The 23,178-nt window shown below is 35.7% G+C and overlaps 1 long non-coding RNA gene across 1 annotated transcript in view; it reads left to right on the forward strand.

The window, feature by feature from the left end:
• LOC147843146 (uncharacterized) overlaps positions 1-23,178 on the forward strand; it is a 321,579-nt gene that overhangs the window by 65,031 nt on the left and 233,370 nt on the right. The gene's annotated exons all lie outside the window — the stretch shown is intronic.

The raw sequence follows: 23,178 nt of genomic DNA on the forward strand, positions 1-23,178 counted from the left end.
GCCAGAGGTCAGAGGAGAATGGCCAGACTGGTTCAAGCTGACAGAAAGGCAACAGTAACACAAACAACCACTAGTTACAACCGAGCTTTGCAGAAGAGCATCTCTGATCGCACAACACATCCAACCTTGAGGCAGATTGGCTACAGCAGCAGAAGACCACACAGGGTGCCACTCCTGTGAACTAAGAACAGGAAACTGAGGCTACAATTCACACAGGCTCACCAGAATTGGACAATAAAAGATTGGAAAATTTTTGCCTGGTCTAATAAATCTCCATTTTTGCTGCAACATTCAGATGGTAGGGTCAGAATTTGGCATCAACAACATGAAAGCGTTGATGCATCCTGCCTTGTATCAATATTTCAGGCTGGTGCTGGTGGTGTAATGGTGTGGGGAATATTTTTGTGACACACTTTGGGGCCCATTAGTACCAATTTGTGTCAACGCCACAGCCTACCTGAGTATTGTTGCTGACCATGTCCATCCCTTTATGACCACAGTGTACCCATCTTCTGATGGCTATTTCCAGCAGGATAACGCTCAATGTCAAAGCGCGAATCATCTCAGACTGGTTTCTTGAACATGACAATGAGTTCACTGTACTCAAATGGCCTCCACAGTCACCAGAACTCAATCTAATACAGCACCCTTGGGATGTGGTGGAATGGGAGATTCGCATCATTGTTTGTGCAAAATCTCTGAGAAATTCTGAGATTTCCAGTACCTTGTGTAGTGAAGTATTAAGGCAGTTCTGAAGGCGAAAGAGGGTCCAGCCCAGTAGGTACTAGTAAACTTGATCTAAAGTAGTTAAAAACACATACCCTACCCTAAACCAAACCCAACCTTAACCTTAATCCTAAATTATTTAGTCTTTCATGAATATTTAATATAATCGTGACCTGGGAGCATAACATGAAAACCTGTGAATGAGATTGTATGGATCCATGAGAATAAGTCATTACACATAAAACTTTTCAGAAGCACAGCATCATTGTCACAGCAATGTGTTCGACATGAAAAAAAAAGTCTGTGACATCTTACATGACATATAAAGAATTCATAACTTTTTGCTTTACTAAACAGCATGTGATAAAATATATATTTGCAGAAAAAAAATGAACTATAATGATTTCTGTCCTCTGATTTGTTTGATGTGTCATATTTGAAAACTGTAAACAAAGTAGATGGAAGGCAAAAAGCACAAAAGTATAAGCTAAGTACTTTTTTCCTCAAGATGTTCTGCTAAATTCATGGTGGAGACTGACAAGATTACCTCTAATTAGTTAGAAGAATTGTTTGAACCCCAACAAAAGTAGCTCAAAATGTCAGTGCATCAGGCTTTCTTACTGAGCTTATTCTCAAAGCGCAAGCGAAAACAGACATCAATGAGCAGTGACGTGGCAGACGCACATATGGAGTCTATTACTTTCCGCCTCCTCCCCCACCTAACCAAAATACAGGCTGTGTCGCCACGCTAACCAATTCTCATATTCCAGTGAAAAGCACAAAAATACATTTCAGTCTGCCAGCAGTCATGCGGTCGAGCTCCTGCAAAGAACAGAGGAACCACACAGAGACTAAGAGCCCCAACCATGAACACACACAGTTAAAAGCACAACTGCCAGTTACTGCTTGCTCTGGTCATTTGCGTCTAAAAACTAAGAAATTTGTTACAACAGCTCTTGTTATAATCAGGCCTGAAAGGGATCATTTGTATGAAAACATTCACAAATTGTATGTATTAAAAAATTAAAAAATTGTTTAGCCTTGTGTACAAAAGTCGATCTTTTAATAATCTGTTAATATTTGTGTCCTTTAAAAAAATGACTTTTGCTGCTTGTTCAAACTACTAATTTAAATTGAGTGGAAACAACACAATTCTTAATACACGATAAAGGTACCATGCATATTTCATAATCAATTTTGGAACTTTTTTGGTTCTTGGTTTAATGCTCATAAGCAAATGTCTCAAATCATCAGACACTGCCACTTCCTCATTGGAGGGAAAATTTTGATTGCAATAGCAATTAATCAGTTGTCAGCGTCAAACAAATAATCAGAAAAAAAAGGATTTTACCATGGAGTTTTTATGATTTTCAAACTTGGACGAATAAAAATATAGGAGTTGATACTAAATAAGCACACAAGGTTAAATAAATCACAATAAAGAGAAATATGCCGTTATATACAGCCAATTTTCTTTACTTCAGAGGTAAATCCTATATACCTGAGTTTTTTTGTGGTTACCTGCCAATGGCTTCTGCTATTGTCTGTGGATATTCAGCATGGTGAAGAAAGGACACAGAAACATTTGGGTGGGATTTTAAGGCACTGTGATTCATATTTTATTAATCCTGATTTATGCAAACATGCACTTCCATGTGTTTTTCTGGGCAAGTCAGAATGAACTGTGGCACTAATAGAGTTTCATGAATGCACAGTCATGCACAATAACCAACTGCAAAAGGTCAGAATTTCTGTAAAATAACACATCAAACTTTATTCATACATTTATATGTATACTTTTTTATATTATTACATTTTATATTATTTCTATATTATACTTTAAGTCTAATTTACATACATTGCCTTTGGCGTAAGGATTGTTAACAAGCTTCTGTTCAACCTCACATGAAGTGTGTCAAACATTTATAATCAAGATGGGAATAAACTTCATGTCAGTTTTCCGATTACAATTAATAATCTGAAATAACGAGACGACTTCTCCATTAATATTTAAAATAGCAATATTGTACAGAATACATAAACAGCAGACGGTTGTGTGATGTAAAGCTTAATTGCCATTTCTAATTTTCTGCCCAGACAAAAAAGAACAAGCATTCAAGACAGGGAAACATAGATGCTTGGCAGACCTTCCTGTCTTACTGTGTAAATGTGATGTACTCCAATTAGGTCTCAGAATGCCAAGAACAGACAATTCACGTACACGCACACACATACACACGCTTTGTGGTGAAGACAGGAAAAGACTGAAGCTTCTGTGAGTCATCAGGTGTACACAGAGACTTGAATCTCTTCTCTGCTTAGAAATACTGAGCCTGTCAATCCTCCACATCACAGCGAGACTTCTGCTGCTTCACTAAGGGTTCAGACTGGCAGGAGCAAATCTGTGTGTCTTCCGAATTTAAACACTGTGAAATTTTCAGATCAATTTGCAGCAACTTTATTTTTATTCTTCGCATAAACCTTTCGTCTTGTGAAGAATGTGTGAAGGTCAAAAGCAAAGGAAAAAGCAGCATCTGGAGCAGCAGGATGAGGGCTAAGAATGTGTCCATCGGCCCTTCACACTACAGTGTATTGGTAAACACAACGACAAGGACCACGAGGAATGAATAAATGCTATTTTCCATTTTCTTGCACCAGTGAATCCTTGAGAGATACAGGATTGGATGGAGGGCAGAGTGACATGAGGCATATAACCGTTAGTGGAGAAACCATGGCAAGGGATACCCGGCTCTTTCTTTCTCGCTCCTGAGGGAAAAGAAAAATAAATAAATAAATAAATAAAGCCTGGAGAAAAGCTCCACGTTGTGCTCAAAGGGGCTTCAGTGCTGCAATCAAGCATTTCTGTGCAGCCATGGATCAGAATGAAAAATTCCGGATGAGACATGATGTGCAGGGTGCTATTTATTGAAAGATTAGAGGACATCTATGCAAACAGCAGTCTTGAATATTAGCATTTATTTTCAGGCACAGTTTGGTGTTCAAATGAAGAGAAAAGGAAATGTGCGAAGGGCTATAATCATGGGAACGTGTATAATTTTAAGCTTCAAATTCTAAGCACTCTTACATTTGAACTACTCAAACTACTTTTTTTTCTGTGTAATAGACTTTGCTTTGACTTAAATGGGAAAAATAACCATTTCGTTTCATCAGGGTTGCTGTTATTATGTTGGCCATTGATTGTGTGGCAAGAGCTTTGCACTCATATTGACCTTTACCATCTGTTGTTCAAGAATTAGGTCTAATAATGGTCAATGTGGTTTAGGTATTTTTGCTTTATTCTTAAGAAAACAAACCTTCTCTTTTGTCTCATTAAATGGACTCACGCAAGCAAACATGAACACTCCAGATTACAGCACTAAAGTAATGAACAAGATTGATCCTGAAACATCAGCTGAAGCTTCATGCCAACAGTACCAATAATGCCCCCTTAACACACATTCATATTAATCATTGGCCTTTTGCAAATATAGAAAGGCAATCACAAAAACAATTATCGAGTAGGATATGATAAAGTAGGCAATTTCATGCCCTGCTGCTTGTGTTGTTGGGTTCAAGTCAAGCTGATTTGTAAATCACAGTCGTATATCATTTTTATTCTTAGTTTTGCATCCTTAACTCCAACACTGTACTCTGCTTGAGAAAGAGATGTACTGTAGTACTTTATGTTGTACTTTATATTTAACTTATAGCAGTGAATCATTCTTGGGAAGAAAAAAAAAAGCTGTTACATTCTACAGTGTACATAGTGTAAATACAGTATACAATATGTGTGTGTGTGCCGTAGGCAAACTGATTTCTGAATTTCAAATTATGTATGATAGAGTCACTAATGTATATATTGGCAGTTCATTAAACTGTTTCAGACATGTTTCTGATTAATTAATTATAAATATATATCCACATAATGTTTGAAAAATATAGCCCATGCAATGATGTATGGACTGACATGGTGCCCTTTAGTGTAGTTTTTAGTGTGTAGGCAGGGTATCTATCACTTTCAGAGAGGAGCCTGTAATATCAAATACTCTGGTCTGATGAGACTAAAATTGAACTCTTTGGAGTGAATGCCAGGTGTTACGTTTGGAGAAAACCAGACACGACTCGTCACCAGGCTAATAGCATCCCTACTGTGAAGGACGGTGGTGGCAGCATCATACTGTGGAGATTTTTTTCAGCAGCAGGAACTAGAAGAATAATCAGGATAGAGGGAAAGATGAATGCAGCAATGTACAGACACATCCTGAATTAAAACCTGCTTCAGAGTGCTCTTGACCTTAGGCTGGGGCGACGGTTCATCTTCCAACAGAACAATAACCCAAAGCACACTGCCAAAATGTCAATAAAGTCCTAAATCCTATTTAACATCTCTGGAAAGATCTGAAAATGGCTGTACACTTTCGCTTTCCATCCAACCTGATAGAGCTTGAGAGATACTGCAAAGAGGAAAGGGCAAACATCCCCAAAACTTGAGGCATCATATTCAAAAAGACATGAGACTGTAATTGCTGCCAAAGGTGCATTACAATATTGAGCGAAGGCTGTGCATACTAATGTACATATGGTTTTTCAGCTTTTTAATTTTAATAAATTTGCAGCAATTTCTAAAAATCTTTTTTTTTTCACATTGTCATTATGGGGTATTGTGTGTAGAGTTTTGAGCAATATGAATTTAATTAATTGTGGAATAAGGCTGTAACATAAAAAATGTGAAAAAGGTGAAGCGCTATGAATACTTTGCGGATGCACTGAATAAACATGCTAACGATTAATGTGTCAAGTCTTATTTGATCTGCATTTTGATTTTGAACTAAAACAAGTGAGCAATCTTCATATCACATCCACCAGCACACAGCAGCAATAATTTAATGGACCAAAAGACACACATTTTATATGACAGAAACTCAAGCTATTTTAATTCCCTAAGACTGCTGTTAAGTTTCATCCACAATTAGACTTTACTGACTATAATGTACAGAGGCATTAAGTGATGCCTAGATGGACTTGAAAAAGGTGATAAAATCTACATTATCTTTACAATCTATCTAATATTAAATGTGGGCCTTCTTTTGCAGCCAATAGTGCATCTTCTTTGGGGCTTGTCCACACTGTAACTCTCTGGGATGTGGGAAAGACAGTGAAGGTGGACTCATCATTTTGTCATCAGTCATTTGAAAATTGACATTAAAAAAGCTGAGCAATCTTAAATATCTTCAAATACTCTGCTTGAGAATGAGAAGTACTGCAGTACTTTATGTGGTACTTTATATGTACCTTATAGCAGTGAATCACTATTGGGAAGAAAAAAAAGCATTACATTTTACATTGTACATACAGTATACAATGTGTGTGTGTGTGTGTGTGTGTGTGCTGTAGGCAAACTGATTTTAGAGTTCTGAATTATTTCAAACTATGTATGATGGAGTCACTAATGTATATATTGGCAGTTCATTAAATTGTTTCAAACATGGTTCTGATTAATTAATTATAAAATATATACACATAATGATTGAAAAATATAGCCCATGCAATGATGTATGGACTGACATGGTATAGTTTTGAGTGTGTAGACTGGTTATCTATCACTTTCATTAAGGAGCCTTTGGTATCAATACACAGACAACTCTTTTTAATATTGTCAGCAAAATGATTGTACCCGAACTGTTTATAAGAATGAATTCTGTAGAACCATGTGACACTGAGAACTGAAGTGGCTGCTGAAATCATAATAGTAGCTATCTTGTGTTGAATATGACTAAGTCTGTAGGTGGTTCATGCTGTTAGAAGAATTTTCAGAAAAAAAAAAAAATCTTTCAGTTCAAGTCTCAATTAAAATTGTAATTGTGTGGATAACTTCATAAAGAGCACTGTAATTAAACTAGGCCAAATATCACTTCATGTGTAGTTACAGATTACAAATGCAAGTTATATATACAGGCTAATTCATGATTAATGCGTCAAGTCTTATTTGATCTGCCTTTCTAAAATAAGTGAACAATCTTCAAATAACATCCATCAACATACGACAGCAATAGTTTAATGCACCAAAAGACACACATTTCTCTGTATAACATCACGCCATATGACAGAAATTCTAGCTAATTTAATTTCATAAGACTACATGTTGTTAAGTTTCATCTACAATAGGACTTTACACAGCTTCATGACTGTACACTAATGTACAGAGACTTTGTTAAATAGATTTAAAACGAGACTTAAAAGGGTGATAAAATCTTTATTATAATGTACAATTTCTTCAACATTAAATGTGTTCATTTATAATTAACATAAGAATATTTTCCATTTTTATCTAATTATTGTATGTAATTCATTAGTATGGTGTGGCCATTTATGCTTCCTTTTGCAGCAAATAGTGCATATTCTTTGGGGCTTCTCCACACTGTAACTCTCTGTGATGTGGGGAAGACAGTGAAGGTGGACTCAGAGCTTTGTCATTTGAAAATGGACATTAAAAATGCTGAGCTATTTATAATATCTTCATAATATTGCTACTAATTAAATGTGTTCATTTATTATTAACATTTTCAATTTATTATAATTAATATTTTTCTTCCTCTTCATCTGTAGATTTTTGATGGTCCGTTTGTTGAATTTAATTTATATTGCATCTACATGACAACTAATTGTCATTAGATTATAAGTAGACTGCTGGATTGGGGTTAGGGTTAGTGTTGACATGTACTTGCAAAGTTACCTTCAGTCAGTTAAATGTCTGTTGAAGGAGCAGTATCAACAGATATTAAGCAGACAGTCTACTAATACTCAAATGGATTAAAAATCAATTTTAAAATAAAGTGTTACAGTTTTTTTTTCCCCTTTCATGATCATCTTTTGCTTTCTCAGAGAAAGAACTTGTGTAGCATTACTTCCTTTTACTGTGAAACTGCTACAAAACACTATGTGTGTTCCTGTAAATAATAAGTGACATAATATGAAATGGTCAATTCATCATTTATTTATTTATTTATTTATTTATTTATTTATTTATTTATTTATTTATTTATTTATTTATTTATTTATTTATGCATTTATCAATCATTTATGCATTTAAAAGGGGGACATTAAAATCCAAACAAGCCATCTCAGCATAGGTGGCATATGAGATGGTTGTAGGTGGCACTGAACGGATGCCAGGTAGGCAGTTGCCAGCCATTGTGCACTCATTTGGTAAGCTAGCATTTATTCTCTCAGCATTACAGTACTGTGTGTTCTCACCTCCCTCTTCCTCACTGTACACCTCTCTTCACACTGCTTAGGTAATAGGAGCTCAGTGTCTCTCTGCTCCTGTCACCACAGAGCCTCAGAGGACAGGCGTTATTCTTTTTTAAAATCTGTTCTTTCTCTAAGATTACAGCCCAAAAAATGCATAGCAAGTAAACCCAATTTACAGCACACTTTTATGCTCATTATCTCATTGTTTTATGGAATATTTCAAATTGTTTTCCTAAATAAATAAGAAAAATACAGTGTAAATTCTGTTTACTTACCATGCAAAATGGGTGCTGTAATCTAAAGTGTTATATATTTTCTTTCTTCTTTCTCTTTGACATGTGCCCACATCCCGCCCCCCTTTCTGTTCCTCACTGGATTCAAATTATCTAAATGACTAATAGCCCCTTTTAGTGATGCATGAGTTGTGTTAGCTGAAGGGAAGCAGCCATGAGCTCAATAAACAGTTAAGCAGGATGCAGTAAATTTCGACCGCAACTTTCTCCTCACCAGCCTGATTCTCATTACAGGTGTTTGGCTCTAATCACCCACATCTGGATCCCAGTGCTCAGATCTGTTCCAAACCTGTTTGTTTATAAAGGTAAATAGGCCTGTTCTCAGACTGAAACAAAATCTGTTCACCAGTCATGTTGGTTATTGTGCCATAATTTGTTTTGATGGTGTATCAGTAAATTGGAACTTTGTTGTTTAGTATGAGATTTATACACTTTACAAACATATATGCATACATAAACTAATTGAACTTTGGAATTGAAATAAGATGTTTCTGTGGATTTAAAATTAATGTGTTCACAGTGAAATTGGATGTAATGCTGTATATGTAATGTTTATAAAAGCATTATACAAGCATTATACAAATCATTCATACATTTTCTTTTCAGCTTAGTCCCTTCATTAAACTGGGGTTGCCACAGAGGAATGAACCGCCAACTTATCCAGCTTATGTTTTACACCGCGGATGCCCTCCCAGCTGCAAGCCAAAGCTGGAAAACACCCATACACTATGGCCAATTTAGCCTATTCAATTCACCTATACCGCATGTGTTTGGACTGGGGGAAACCGGAGCACCAGAAGGAAACCCATGCAAACACAGGGAGAACGTGCAAACTCCACACAGAAACGCCAACTAAACCGAGGTTTAAACCAGCGACCCAGCAACCTTCTTGCTGTGAGGTTACAGCACTACCAACTGCGCCACTGCGTCGCCTAGTGTACAAACATACACTATTTTTTTTTTTTTCTGAGAGATTTCTGGGTTAAAGTAATTTTCATGTCAGCCATTTTTTGCTGCCTCACATTGGATTTTGGGAAATGTTGCTTCAAAATCAATGAACTGTAGGTAAAAAAATAAAATAAAATACATATATATATATATATATATATATATATTACTCCAGAAGAAAAAAAATATTATCAGACATAGTGTGAAAATTTCCTTGTTCTGATAAACATAATTTGGGAAATAATTAAAAAAGAAAAAAAATCAAAGGGAGCTAATAATTCTGACTACAACTGTATTCATATATATATATATATATATATATATATATATATATATATATATATATATATATATATATATATATATATATATATATATATATTTGGAAAAAGTGTCACAAAAAAGCTCAAATTGCCAATATTTGTATCAAAAAGTTTATTTTGAAGTCAGAATGTAAAATGAAAATATAAACAATGCAAATGCAAGAAAAAGATACCTGTTGGTGTAAGGCAGGGGTGTAAAAGCTTGGTCCTGGATTACCAGTGTCCTGCAGATTTTGGCTCCAACTTGCCTCAACACAGAAAGTCTAGTAAGAGCTTGATTAGCTAGCCCAGGTGTGTCTGATTGTGGTTGGAACTAAACTTTGCAGGACACCGAACCTCCAGGACCAAGTTTGAGCACCCCTGGTGTAAATGATTAACAGACATCATAAAGTCATTATTCCTATAGGAATTCCCAACAAAAATATCTATGCAAGTTTGTGTGCGTTCTTAAAAGTAATATAGAAGTTATATTATATATATGCAGTACAACCAGAGAAAAAACATTTTTTATGATGGTAACCATGTAGACTAATCAAATAAACTAGTATAAGCACACATTATAAGCTCTAAAAGAGCATAGCAACAGAACAAACAGCACTGAGAAACAGATGATCGTATTTGTAAGCGCTTAGCTGTATTTCAGAAAAGAAACAGCATAGTGAATTTACTTTATGCACAGCAACAGAGTGAGAAAAGCAGTAACTTATATCTGGAGGCTGAATACTAGGTTAGCAAAACTGTGAATCTGATCTAGTGAAACGCAGGCAGACTACTGAGACCGAGTATTGATTTTCCAATAATCAGTTCAAAAGACGACTGAAATTCAAACAAGAAACTAGGAGGATCTGGTTGATTCAAGACTGAAGTAGCAAAACTAGACAGTACCACGCTGTGTTATTTTGAATGTCTCTTAGAGTAGCAACATTTCAACTGCACACTCTAAAAAGCCAAGAAATGTTTGGATATTCGCCTTTAAGCCAAAGGAAAATGAATGAATTCAGGATGTCTAGTGTCCATTTAAGAGCTCACCTCACCTCAGTTAAATAAACCACAAACTATTCCAGCATATGTTTTACACAGCGGATGCCCTTCCAGCTGCAACCCAGCACTGAGAAACACCTATAAACACTCATTTACACACACAGACTTATACACTATGGTCAATTTACTTTATTCAATTCACCTGTAGCACATGTCTTGGGACTGTGGGGAAAACCGGAGCACCCAGAGGAAACCTTACGCAATCACAGGGTTAAATGCTAATTTCTTGCTGTCAGGTGATAAAGACTCGTCTATATTTTTAAAAGGGGTAAAATAGGTGTCCTTTAAATTGCCTTTAAAATTCTATGAGTTGTAAAATTTACTTTAGTCAGCAAAAATAAACAAATGGGAGTCCAACCATCAAAAATGCTAGGAATTTTACAAAAAAGCCTTACAGAATTCCTAAAATATATTTTTGTGGGTGTGTTTGTTTTCCTTAGTGTGAAAAAAAAAAAAAAAACATTTGAATAACTTTAAAAACCCTTTAATGTGTCCAAAGGAAAGATTCCACATATGCCTGAAATTCCTTATAGAAGCACAGAAAAACAACTGTCCTCATACAGTTTTAATTACTCACGCTGCAGCTCACATCATCGTCCAACAAGTGAACATCAAAGACTGAGAAAAGGACAAACACATTTTGGAAACTTTGCACCATGTGATTTCTGGCCATCTTTTGTGGAGCAGCTGAAATAAGATCCTGGCCTTCTGCTAATAAGCAAAGAACTGCCCTCCTGGAGCTTGACCACAAATTGTTTTTTATTAAAGCCTGTAAATCTGTTTTAGTAACTGTGCACCGCAGTCACAGTCTGTATAGGCAGGACCTCTTAAAAAGAGGAGGAATTAGCACCACTGGTATTCTCATGGGTCAAATGACACATGGAAAACAAGGCGAGAACTGTTGCAGTGGCTCATTTTGTCGAACTCCGACTCCTCTCTATCACTGCTGTTCTATTTATGTTTCAAAGGGGGCTAATTAATCCAGATCCAGGCTGTTAAAGGCAATTATCACATAAAGAGAAAGAGAAGGGTTTACTAAGAATGCTGCAGTCCAAATCCATCCAAACTGCTAGATTTATCCCAGACTTTAAGCCATTTTCACGTGGAACCAATTAGGTAGTTAATAGGTTTATGATTGGAGCAAATAATTAAAAGCAAAGCACTATAGGTGGGTTATGAAAGGGGCAACCACCTTTCCAAGTAGTTCACGTGTATAGTGTCTAAATGAAAATATACATTTTTGACTCTGTTCCTTTAAGAAAACAATCCATCCCATATCTGACCCCCGGAAAGCAAGGAAACTCTGATGTCATTTGATTTTACACTGCAAGCCACATTTTGAGCTTCTCTCTTCTGCAATAAAAACACAAAGTAATAACAACAAGCAGACACCGCAGTGATGGAGGGGACTTTAAAACGTGGACGAGCATTCCATGTGTTCACTTATATAAGAAAATGGAGAGAATAAATCGAAAGAGTGTGACTGCAAAGTACAACACGAGGCTGTAAAAGTGCAAAGCAAACACACACACACACACACACACACACACACACACACACACACACACACACACACACACACACACACACAGAGACAAAATTATTAAATACTTAATAAGATGGCCTAGTTTTACTATTGTGCCACTGTGTGGGGTGATAAGAACTTTGAACTGCTTTGTTTTAATAATAGCAATGCTTCAGGAAATATGTTCTTTGCTTTACAGGAGTTTTACAGGAGTCTTTGGATAATGTATCCCTGTTTTAAGCCTCCTGGCAGTCTGAGAAAAAATAATGTTAATAAAATAATTATATAATTAATACATTATATAAATTATACAATAAAATAATAATAATGCATTGTAAATAAATGATAAATTATATATATATATATATATATATATATATATATATATATATATATATATATATATATATATATATATATATATATATATATATATATATATGTATATATATATATTCTACTAAAAATGTAGGCTGAGGCTAGTATTTTTCAATAAGCCTGGGCATTAAAAATATATTAACAGTAACTGTTAAAACATGAAAAGCCTGGATTCCATCACAGAATTGTACGACGCTTTTGTGAAGCTTTCTGGAGTTATCGAACAAATCAACCATATTAACCTCATTCTACAAACAAACATATAATGATATATTTAAATAATGGTCATGTAAGTTCATTGGGATGGAAATGAAAATGCATTTACTGATGATTGGATGCATGTGATCATGAGAGTGTAAGAGCATAGCAATAACAATGCCTTGTAACGGAATGTATTGTATGCATGTTCAATATTTAAAGGAATAAAATCTGTAAAGATTATCTTGTTGTGTGTGCTGCAGCAGGAGGTCATAATCCGTTAAGTTTGACAAACTGGTTTATAAAGACCTTGCGCTTCCAGGGTTTGTAAAAAAAAAATCATATTACATTTGATTAAGTGAAGTTTATTCATAAACTAATTTCGAGAGGATCACGTGCTTATGATTTATCACGTCCAGTCTCGCATTTGCTAATCACTAATCTTCCAATCATATGAGCCCTAAGGCACCATAAATAGTCTAAGTTTTCAGTTCACTTTATCTTCGTTTGGAAGAAACCCCCCTCCTCCCCTATTCTCCTCCTTTACCTGTAATTGGGCGGCACGGCGGTCCAGTGGTTAGCACTGTGAACCACACAGCAAGAATACTGCCGGTCCTAGTTCGATAGGACCGGTGAGTGTTTCTGTGGGGAGTTTGTATGTCCTTCCCGTGTCCGCGTGGGTTTTCCCCGGGCTCTCCGGTTTCCTCCCACCATCCAAAGACATTCAACATACTTAACAATCAAGCTGGTCTAATTCCTTACGTTCCCTTAGCTACAGCGGCAGGGGAGTTCTGAGATCCACCGAGCTCAGGCTCCCTTCTTGCTCTGCCAACGGGAGGAAGCCCCGGGCTCGAGGAGCCCTTGAGCTCGGGGCTCTCTCCCGGGACAGCATGCCAAATAAGCTTTGTAAATCATCAGCTAAGTGTGAACTCTTGAAACTGTAATTTATTGAATTATTTCTTGCACATGTGGAGCAAATAAACAGACAACAGATGTGTTCGAATAAACAGTCTATTGCGTTGTTTGTATACTTTTTAAATAAATAAAAGATCTAGAAACAGTGCAGGAACCCAGGAAAGACTTGAAAATAGCTGATGCCTTTGTGCCGATCATCTATAAAAACCTGTGGCACATACTGTGGTGGAATTGTTTGGTAGATTGCAGAGCACATTTCCTGCATAGTGCTGAATAGTCGTTTGAGAGGAAACAGCCCGTGGACATTGATTGAAGCCTTGCCACGCTCTCTCATGCAGCCAGAATGCTGTGGTATACCTCTACAAGGGAAGGAAGATGGTAGAAAAAGACAGAGAGGAAAAAAAAAAAAAAACCTGAACGCAGTCCTCTCTTCTGCTAGTGACACCCAGGCACATTTTTCTTCCATAAAAGTATATGCGACTGCTGGGACGGGGGCGAATGAGGAGTACTTTTGTTTAGGAAGGAAACCACAGTGAACTTGATAGGCCCTCTCGTCCATTAAATCACAGCGCTTTGCTTATTTATTTAACCACTTGCATCATTCTCCACTCTGACTCTCTCTCCGCTTCCATAGTAGAGACAACAAAGCCAGGATAATTTTACTGAATAGAAGCCTGTGCGTAATCTAAAAGCGGCATTGTGCACGTCATGGCCCTGATTAAACTTATATTGGTCGCTGTGCGCTCATACAGAGGGGAGTCTCTCCTGGGAAGGGGCCAAAGTTTAGATCAATAGCAAACGAAACCTCCTCCCCTTCCTCTATTTTCCATTTCTCTGGGTTTCTCACACATATTATGTACGCCGTATTTACACATTGTCTCCTTTTAATGCAAGTGAACGCACATAAAGTTGTCCACCTTTGCAAATCAAAACAAGGCAATTTGTTTTTTTCCAACTGAGTAAAGGGTTTAGATGTTATTATTCATCTTGCATGTCTCTAATTCAGCACAGACCTTCTTTAACCTTTCGTGAAAGGCACGCAGTTACAAGCCTAAATCTAATAAGTTGGATGCTTAGAGTCTTGAGAAAATAATAAAAGCAAATTAGATTAGACTCTGCATTTGATCTAATTTTGAGAGTCAAGACGTTTACTGACTTTTTTCCACCCTGTTCTTTTTTTATATGTGTGTGTTTCATCGGGACGTGACATTCTTGGTTTTAAAAAGGTAATTAAATCAAAACTAATCGGATATGACCTTGTAAACTAGACCAATAATTTAATCTTTTCTATTGAGGAATCAGGCTGTTGAAATGCAATGCAGTGCACCGTCACCAGTTTAGTTTCTGAATTTATAAATAGTCAGATATTAGTACAGTACATGACATTTATTATCATTGCAACACAAAATGCCTCAACCAAATGTCTTCAGCCTTTAAACTCTATCATAGAGCTCTGAGGTTTTGACAGGTTGTAGTCCCCATTGTGAACTGTATGCCAACGCTGAGTGGCCTTCTCTGAATGTAAGAAGGTACGCCCACTGGATGACTTTGGTCTACAAGGCTTTTCTGGGTCTGGCGCCTTTATGTTCACACCTTCATAGGTCAAAAAGCCAGTATGTCCTATGTTCATGTGAAACTTGTCATTTGTCTGTTTCCCGTTTTGAACTAAAATAGGGAAGCAAGCCTTTAGTCATACCGCCCCCTCATCCAGAGGTGCATATCCGAAAACCACCATTAGCTAACTATTGTCGCAAGCTCCATTGTTACAAATATAGTTAGTTGATTTGATATTTTCCAAATCCTTCTTTCCAACGAACATTCGCAAACTGTGTCACATACCTATATGTTTGCAATGACACTTCTAGAGCTGTAGTTAGAAGCATAGTTGGCTGTGTTCTTTTCCCAGTTACTCTCTATGCCAGGGGTGGCCAACCCTGTTTCTGGAGAGCCACCTTCCTGCAGATTTCAGTAGCAACCCATATCTCAATTCAGAGATGATTGATGGTTAGCTTTTTGTAAGTGGTTTTATGTTTTAGAATAGAATATGTAATATTCTCAATAATATTTGTAAAGGAAACATGGGCTGTTTACATATATTTCAATAAATATGGAAAATGAGTTCATGTTTTTTTACCAAAACTTTTTTTTTTTTTTTTTTAATGTGTGTGCATGTAAAACAATATAATTTGCACCAAAACATTATAGGGTTTTTCTTCAAAGAAGTTGTTACTCCACTGTATTTAGAGTGTCATCTGGACATTTTTCGTTATAACTAAAATGGTTCAAACAATGGATCTGCAACAAAGAAACTTCGGTTTTGGCAAATACTCATCACTAAATTGTCCTTTTCCCAAACCATGCATCATACTAATTCAGCTATGAGATATGTCGTTGTTTGGGCAACGAACCCTCTGAATACTCTTCAGTCAGCTAATCCCAATTAAATCATTTCGTTCTTTTTTTCAAAAGTTGTTGGAGTGCGTATCTCTTGGCCAGGTCACCCTTGTAAAATGATCTTGATCTTAATGGGATTTTTATCTGGTTAAATAAAGAAACAAATATAAAATCAAGCACAAAGGGTTTTGACCATTGAAATTTAGAAATTATAATATAAATTATAATATATATATATATATATATATATATATATATATATATATATATATATATATATATATATATATATATATATATATATATATACATACATTGTTTTTTTATCTTTTTTTTTTTTAAATAATTTAGTTCATTAAGGCAACACTTATTAAATGAGAAAAAAATGTTAAATTGTTAAATATTTATTAAAATTTTAGATAACTCGTTTCATATTGTATGTTGTTTCAAATTAAATTATTACTCCTGTTGTTACTGCTTTTATTACAATAACAATAATAATATTAATAATAATAACATTATTATTATTATTATTATTATTATTATTATTATAACAATAATAATTTATATTAGAGTGATTTCTGAAGGATCACATGACTCTGAAGACTTAAGCAATGAAGTTAAAAAATAATCTATAAAATCACTGAAATAAATTATTAAATTAGATTATAGGATACTTTTGAACAGTTATTTTGTAGTGCAATAACATTTCCTAATTTTTCAATTTGTACTGTGTCATGATTAAATAAATGCAGCCTTGGTGAGCAGGATAAGCTTACTTTAAAACATTTAAAAATCATACTGACCCCAAACTTTTGACCAGTAGTGTATATATTGTCCATCCTTAGAATGCCAGAATGTGAAGTGGTACATGTATTGCATTACAGTTTCATCAACTTACATGTTACAAAGTTCACTCTAACCATGCTGGTGCTCAGTTTTCCTGTCGAAATATGATGTTATGAAACATGAAGTGCTATGCAATGTTTATTTAAAACAGAACTGACTGTAATTCAATGACAAATGCTAAATAAAAAAAACCTTCTTGATTCATCAAATTCATACATTTGCATTTACAGAATTAATGTTATTTGAGTAAAGAAAATGCCCTACTTATCCAAACAATCAGTTTTTATTAACCTTTAGATTTCAAAAGAGCGGAGATATTCCAAACTTTGTTCAACATTTTATTCAAAATCAAGTTCAAATTTAACTGACAATTTGATGATTTAAAATGATAGTTCACCCAAAACTGCCCAAAATCTCTGTCATCATTTACTTCACTCGATCTAGTGAAAACCTAATTGAACTTCTTCCTCCTGTTGAACACAAATTAAGATATTTTAAAGAATCCTGGTTGATGGTACCAATTAACATTCATATTTTCTCCTACCATGGGAGTCAATGGGTGCCATCAACCAGCATTCTTCAATCTTCTTTTGTGTTCAGCAGATGAAATAACTTTAAAAATGTCATGATGGAGAAAAAATAGTGAGGTCATTTTCATTATTGGGTGAGCTATCCCTTTAAAGGTTCAGGACACCCTGGAGAACTTTTTTTTAATATATTAATAGATTTATGTGTGTTGAGCATCAGTTAAGACAATGTTAGCACCTGTCAGCTTTAATTGTGGGGAAAATTGGATAATTTTGAGCTTTTGTCAACTAATTTCAGCTTCCGGGTTTAAAATGATTTTTGGGGCGGGATCAAAATCGGCGACGTAGCGCAGTACTGCAAGTGCAATGATGACGCGTCGGTTTCTCATTATTATTCATAGTGGAGTTTTCTTATCCTATGAGAAGAGCCGGCTGCTTATTTATTCATGAGACCTGCCAGACCTGTCAGAGTCAAGCCCGAGCTGTGAGACACGTCACGGACCCACGGCACATAGTATTTAGCTGTTCATGAAGGCTCATATGCCTTTTTTTCCATGATCCACGGGATTTGTTGCATGTTTTCCCCCGCAATCTTTTTAGGGCCGATCATACAGCAAAGCTGTGTGTGTGCTGCTAGCATTTTTGTCGGGAGAGCAGCACGAGAATTAGAGAATGGCGGACGCTGTCTTTTATCAGGAGTTCATTCACATTCAGACACATCACTGTGCTGCTGTGTTTGCCTAAATCCTCCAGATTACCAGCAGGGCTAATGGTTAAAATAGACAGGTCAGGAGACCTGCTGCACTAAGTCTGCTGGATACAGGAATTGAGGGAGAAGTCCTCATTTATAGGGTTTACATGAACACACTTATCTTTATAATGATATAAATTGTGCTTATGTGTATATGAAATTACAAATAACAAATGTAGCAGGGCATTAAATCACTGTTTATTTCTTTGCATTTTAACTTTGTAAACTATAAACTCATGCGTTTCCTCACGGTTTGTCTCATTTTGTGAGCTAGCTTCGTTCGCTCAAGTTCTCCCCTGCTGGCTACCCCCACTCCTGCCCGATGCTCGCGGAGCTCCACGGCCATTAATCATGCATCGTTTGAAAAAATTCTGAAGTAGACTTTAACCAAAAGTGGGGGGTGTCATGGCCCTTTAATGGAAATATGATCACAAGTCACAAGCTCTTTTTAATATTTCCCATTGGTTAAAAATTTGTAAAACCAAAAGACTAAAACCTACATTTGTAGGACTTTTAAACATAGTTTATTTAATAAACTAATGTTATTAGTCAGTTTTTATGTCAGCCTGTAAGTTTTCCACCAAACAATATCACAATCTATATCTGAAATATTAGATTGGTTTTAGTAAACATATTTAGTCACAGACACAAATGGGACCAATCACCGCAGCTAAATTGCAATGTCCACAGCTAAACCACCGAAAACACCCAGCATGATGCTTACCAACCTAATTGTTCTCTCTCAGATATTCAACAAAACTGTCAATTAATCTCTTAATCTCTCCATATCTGTTCATGTATCCCCTTGGCTTTGGTTGGTGTAGTCTAATGTTTGTTTCGTGCTAAGCAAAGGAGAAACTGGAAGTAATTTGAACATGTTTTGAGGCAATTCACACCATTCTAAAAGTGATTGAGCCTGACCGGCCTAATTAGACATTTACATTTAGAGGCTAAATAAACAGAACTGGCAGGAAGAACAAGAGCAGAAGACACAAGAGTCATTATCATCTCAGCCAACTGATTAGTTTGATAATGAAAGAAAGGCAATGATTCCTTAAGAAATGCTCTGAGCCTGAGCTTTATAGCCTTTAATGCCAGCCTTCTCCAATCCTGGAATCTGCGGGAGTCAAATGGAAATCATGCTATCGGCTGCAAACACAGGGAACTAATTAACATTTTCTACATCCAAACTGCCTCAGATGGGCTACGCTACATCTGAACTAGGGCCTACTTTTTTCATCCACAATAGGGCTGTGCAATATGACTATACAGTGGGGGAAATAAGTATTGAACATGTCACTATTTTTCTGAAGGTACTGTTGACTTAACATTTTAATGTTGGTAAAAGCCAAATAAATCCATATACAGCTGAAGTCTGAATTATTAGCCCCCTGGATTATTTGCCCCCCTGTTTATTTTTTCCTCATTTCCTGTTGAACAGAGAGATTTTTTTTTTTTTACACATTTCTTAACATAAAAGTTTAAGTAACTTATCTCTAATAACTGATTTATTTAATCTTTCCCATGATGACAGTAAATAATATTTGACTAGATATTTTTCAATACACTTCTATACAGCTTAAAGTGACACTGAAAGGCTTAACTTGGGTAATTAACTGGGTTAACTGGGCAGGTTAGAGTATTTAGCCAAGCTATTTCATAATGATGGTTTGTTCTTTAGACTATCAAAAAAAATAGCTTTTTCAAATCTCAAATTTCTCTCGTGAGTGCCTTGTACCTGCTGTTCTCATGTAAATACATAAGAGGCCGCTCTCGACTTACTGACTGACTACTAGACCCCCCACCCTCCCCCTTCCCTAAACCCAACCAATAGTATTTTGAAAAGCACCCATCGACCCGCCCACCCCTTTCCCTAAACCCAATTGCATTGTTTTAAAAAGCAATCCAGAAAAAGAAACCAGCCCTTGCCTGATTTTTTATTTTTTATTTTTACCACGATTTTAGATTTGACCACATTCTCACCCTGTTATTTAGAGCTACTGGACAAACTGATAACAGCGGGAATACCATCCACATACAGGAAAACAGTCAGCTGGGTAGCAAGAAAAGACACCGCCCCGTAATGCTTGTTTGAAAGATGAAATGCAGCCATCTCTGACTACATTATTCACAATCTCCAGAAGCATATATAGGGCTACATTAAGAATGAGCCTATGTTGGAAGACAATAAAGCAGGTGAATGAACAAAAAAAGCTATAAAAGTCTCTGAAAACCCTCAGGGCTGCTGCTCTAATCTTAATGTACACTTTGAGCTGCAGGCCAAGGGCTAAAACTGATCACATTGATGATCTGCAGGCATGAAGAAAGATGACTAAGCAGGACAAACATCCTCCGTTTTAGGATGTAAACAGATGTAGAAGTATAACTTGAGAAATGCAAGCCTCGGGGGTACCGGGCAAGCTCTTTATTCATGAAATCTATCACGGCCAAGCTTTGAGCCAGACTTTGCCTCGCTGCATCGCCCTGGCCTGTTTTGTAATTAAGTAGCAGGATGATTCGCCTCATTTCGTGACTTATTCGTCTGGAGCCTGGTTGAGATGAGAATTCAACCTCCAGGACCGGCAGATTGAAGGGCTGAACTGGCCCTCAATGCTCGACCCATGGGACTTGGTGACAGAAAGACTGAAGTGACATGCTAATGGAGGCCCAAACAGAGAGGAGCATGAAGCATCACATTCTAACAGGTTTTTCATATTGAAAAAGTGAAAATACTGCTATTAACTGAAGAGGATGATTTATAGGGAGATCATCTTGATGTAGTAACTACATTTAATAGTAGCTAATGAGTTCTTTGATCAAAAACACACAATGTTTTGTCTAATTTGTTCATTTATTTTGTCTAATTTATTCAGTTCAATAAATATTTATTTCTATGTCACCTTTACAATGTAGATTGTGTCAAAGCAGCTTGACATAGAAGATTATAGTAAATTTAAACTGTGCCAGTCTAGTTTTCAGAGTTGAAGTTCAGTTTAGTTCAGTTTAGTGTGGTTTAATTTTCACTGCTGAGAGTCTAAACACTGAAGAGCAAATCTATCCATAAGCAGTCTCAAACCAAGCACGCCAGTGGTGAGGAACAAGCATCACCAATTGACAAAAGTGAAGGAAAAGAAACCTCGGGAGATATCAGGCTGAGTTTAGCACCACCATTTCTCCTCTGGACATACCTCTTGTGCAAAGCTGCAGGCAGCAAAGACTGGACAACGCTGGACTTCCATTGTGGAGGAACTGGAGGTGTGAGTAAGTTTCCGGCTGGTGTACAGGCTAGGCCTTCAGGATCAATGCAAAAATTTAAATTATATTCAACTGTATTCAACTGAATTAACAGTCTCCTATCAATATAGGAGTTGACTGAGAAAGCAAGAGAGGAACAGAGGCAGAAGCAGAAGAGAAACAGAAGCAGTAATGATAATAAAGAAAGAGCAGAGTTTATTAAATAATCTTGGTTGCGTATAATTCAATGGTTAGACTTCGTCTGACCAGGATAAATCCAACAAGTGTTATTATAACACAAGAAGCAACAATGGAAAATGACTGCTTCACAACATTGTCCAGAGACAATACAGACCTTGAAATGGAAACATTCTCTTATCTCATGAAAACAAGTGTCACTTGAATCAACACAGTCATAAAATTATAACAATATGGAAAAATTTAATAATAATAATGCAATAATTATATGAAAATAGTAATGATAAAATATAAAAACATAATTAAATGACAAATGATCAATAAAAATAATAATAATAATAATCAAATCATTAACAAATGATTAATAGATAATTATAGATAATGATAATTATATAAATGACAAATGATCATATGATTATTTAAATTAAATTAATGAATAAAAACAAATAAAAATGAAACATAAGACAAATGAATAGTGGCTTTCTTGAAACACCACACACATAAGTTTGCTATAAGGATTTTCGCCCCTTATGTTGGCTCAATCCCCAAAGACCTTAAATGATCATGAGACAGAAAGTCTAGAAAAGGAACTAACAACATTGTGAGAACATCTATATGACATGTATGTGACAAATGAACTCATTTGAAGCTCCAAGAAAACTGTTGTGCAAAAAACAACAACAACAAAACAAAACTGTAACCCTGCTATCACTGACATAGAAGAGAAAATATAGGCTAACAGAGTCATATAAACACAAATAAACATGTTTAAAATACATCTTATTTGTTTTATTTTGGCTAGAATAAAAACAGGTTTCAATTTTTTAAAATACATTTTAAGGTCAAAAGTATTAACCCCTTTAAGCTACTTTTTTCGATAGTCTACAGAACAAACCATCGTTATGTAATAACTTGCCTTGTTAACCTAATTAACCGTTAATAAACAGGGGGGCTAATAATTCTGACTTTAACTGTTTAAGGCATATATAGCATATGAGAGCTCTCGGATTCTTTTTAAAAATAGCTTAATTTGAGTTGCAAAGATTAACGAAGGTCCCAGGAGATCAGAACAACATGATAAATTGGTAATAAAATTGTGATTTATAGGTGAATTAACCCTTTTATTCATTAATTACCATTATTTAACAATTAGCACTTGTTACAGTATGCATTAGTATGAATTCATTTCATTAGTTCACGAGTGTCAGATGATGATCATATCTGTTTATTGTTAGTTCTTGATAGCTCATTTATTATTAATAATAACATCTGTTCATCTATGCTTTGTTACATCATGTGTGTCCATGCAGATTACATAAGAGTTCCTGCTTTATTGGATGTAAGGAGCGGCAGGTGGTGGATCAATTATAGCACTTTATCACAGCAGCAGAAATAAACGGCAAAAGGGAACACATTGTAAGAAAATGTAATTTTCTTTTTTTAATTAAAAGGACATTTTTCTCATATCAAATTGAAACATTGTCTACAGAAATAGCTTATAATTACAAATTAGACTGTAGAGATATAAATCGGTAAAGTGTAATGCGAATACATATAACATTTACAAAGTCATAAAAACACAAACATAATTTCACATAGTATAAGTTATGTTAACGAACTTAACATT

Source organism: Danio rerio, chromosome 7, assembly GCF_052040795.2.
Source record: "Danio rerio strain M-AB ecotype USA chromosome 7, GRCz13ab, whole genome shotgun sequence".
NCBI lineage: Eukaryota > Metazoa > Chordata > Actinopteri > Cypriniformes > Danionidae > Danio > Danio rerio.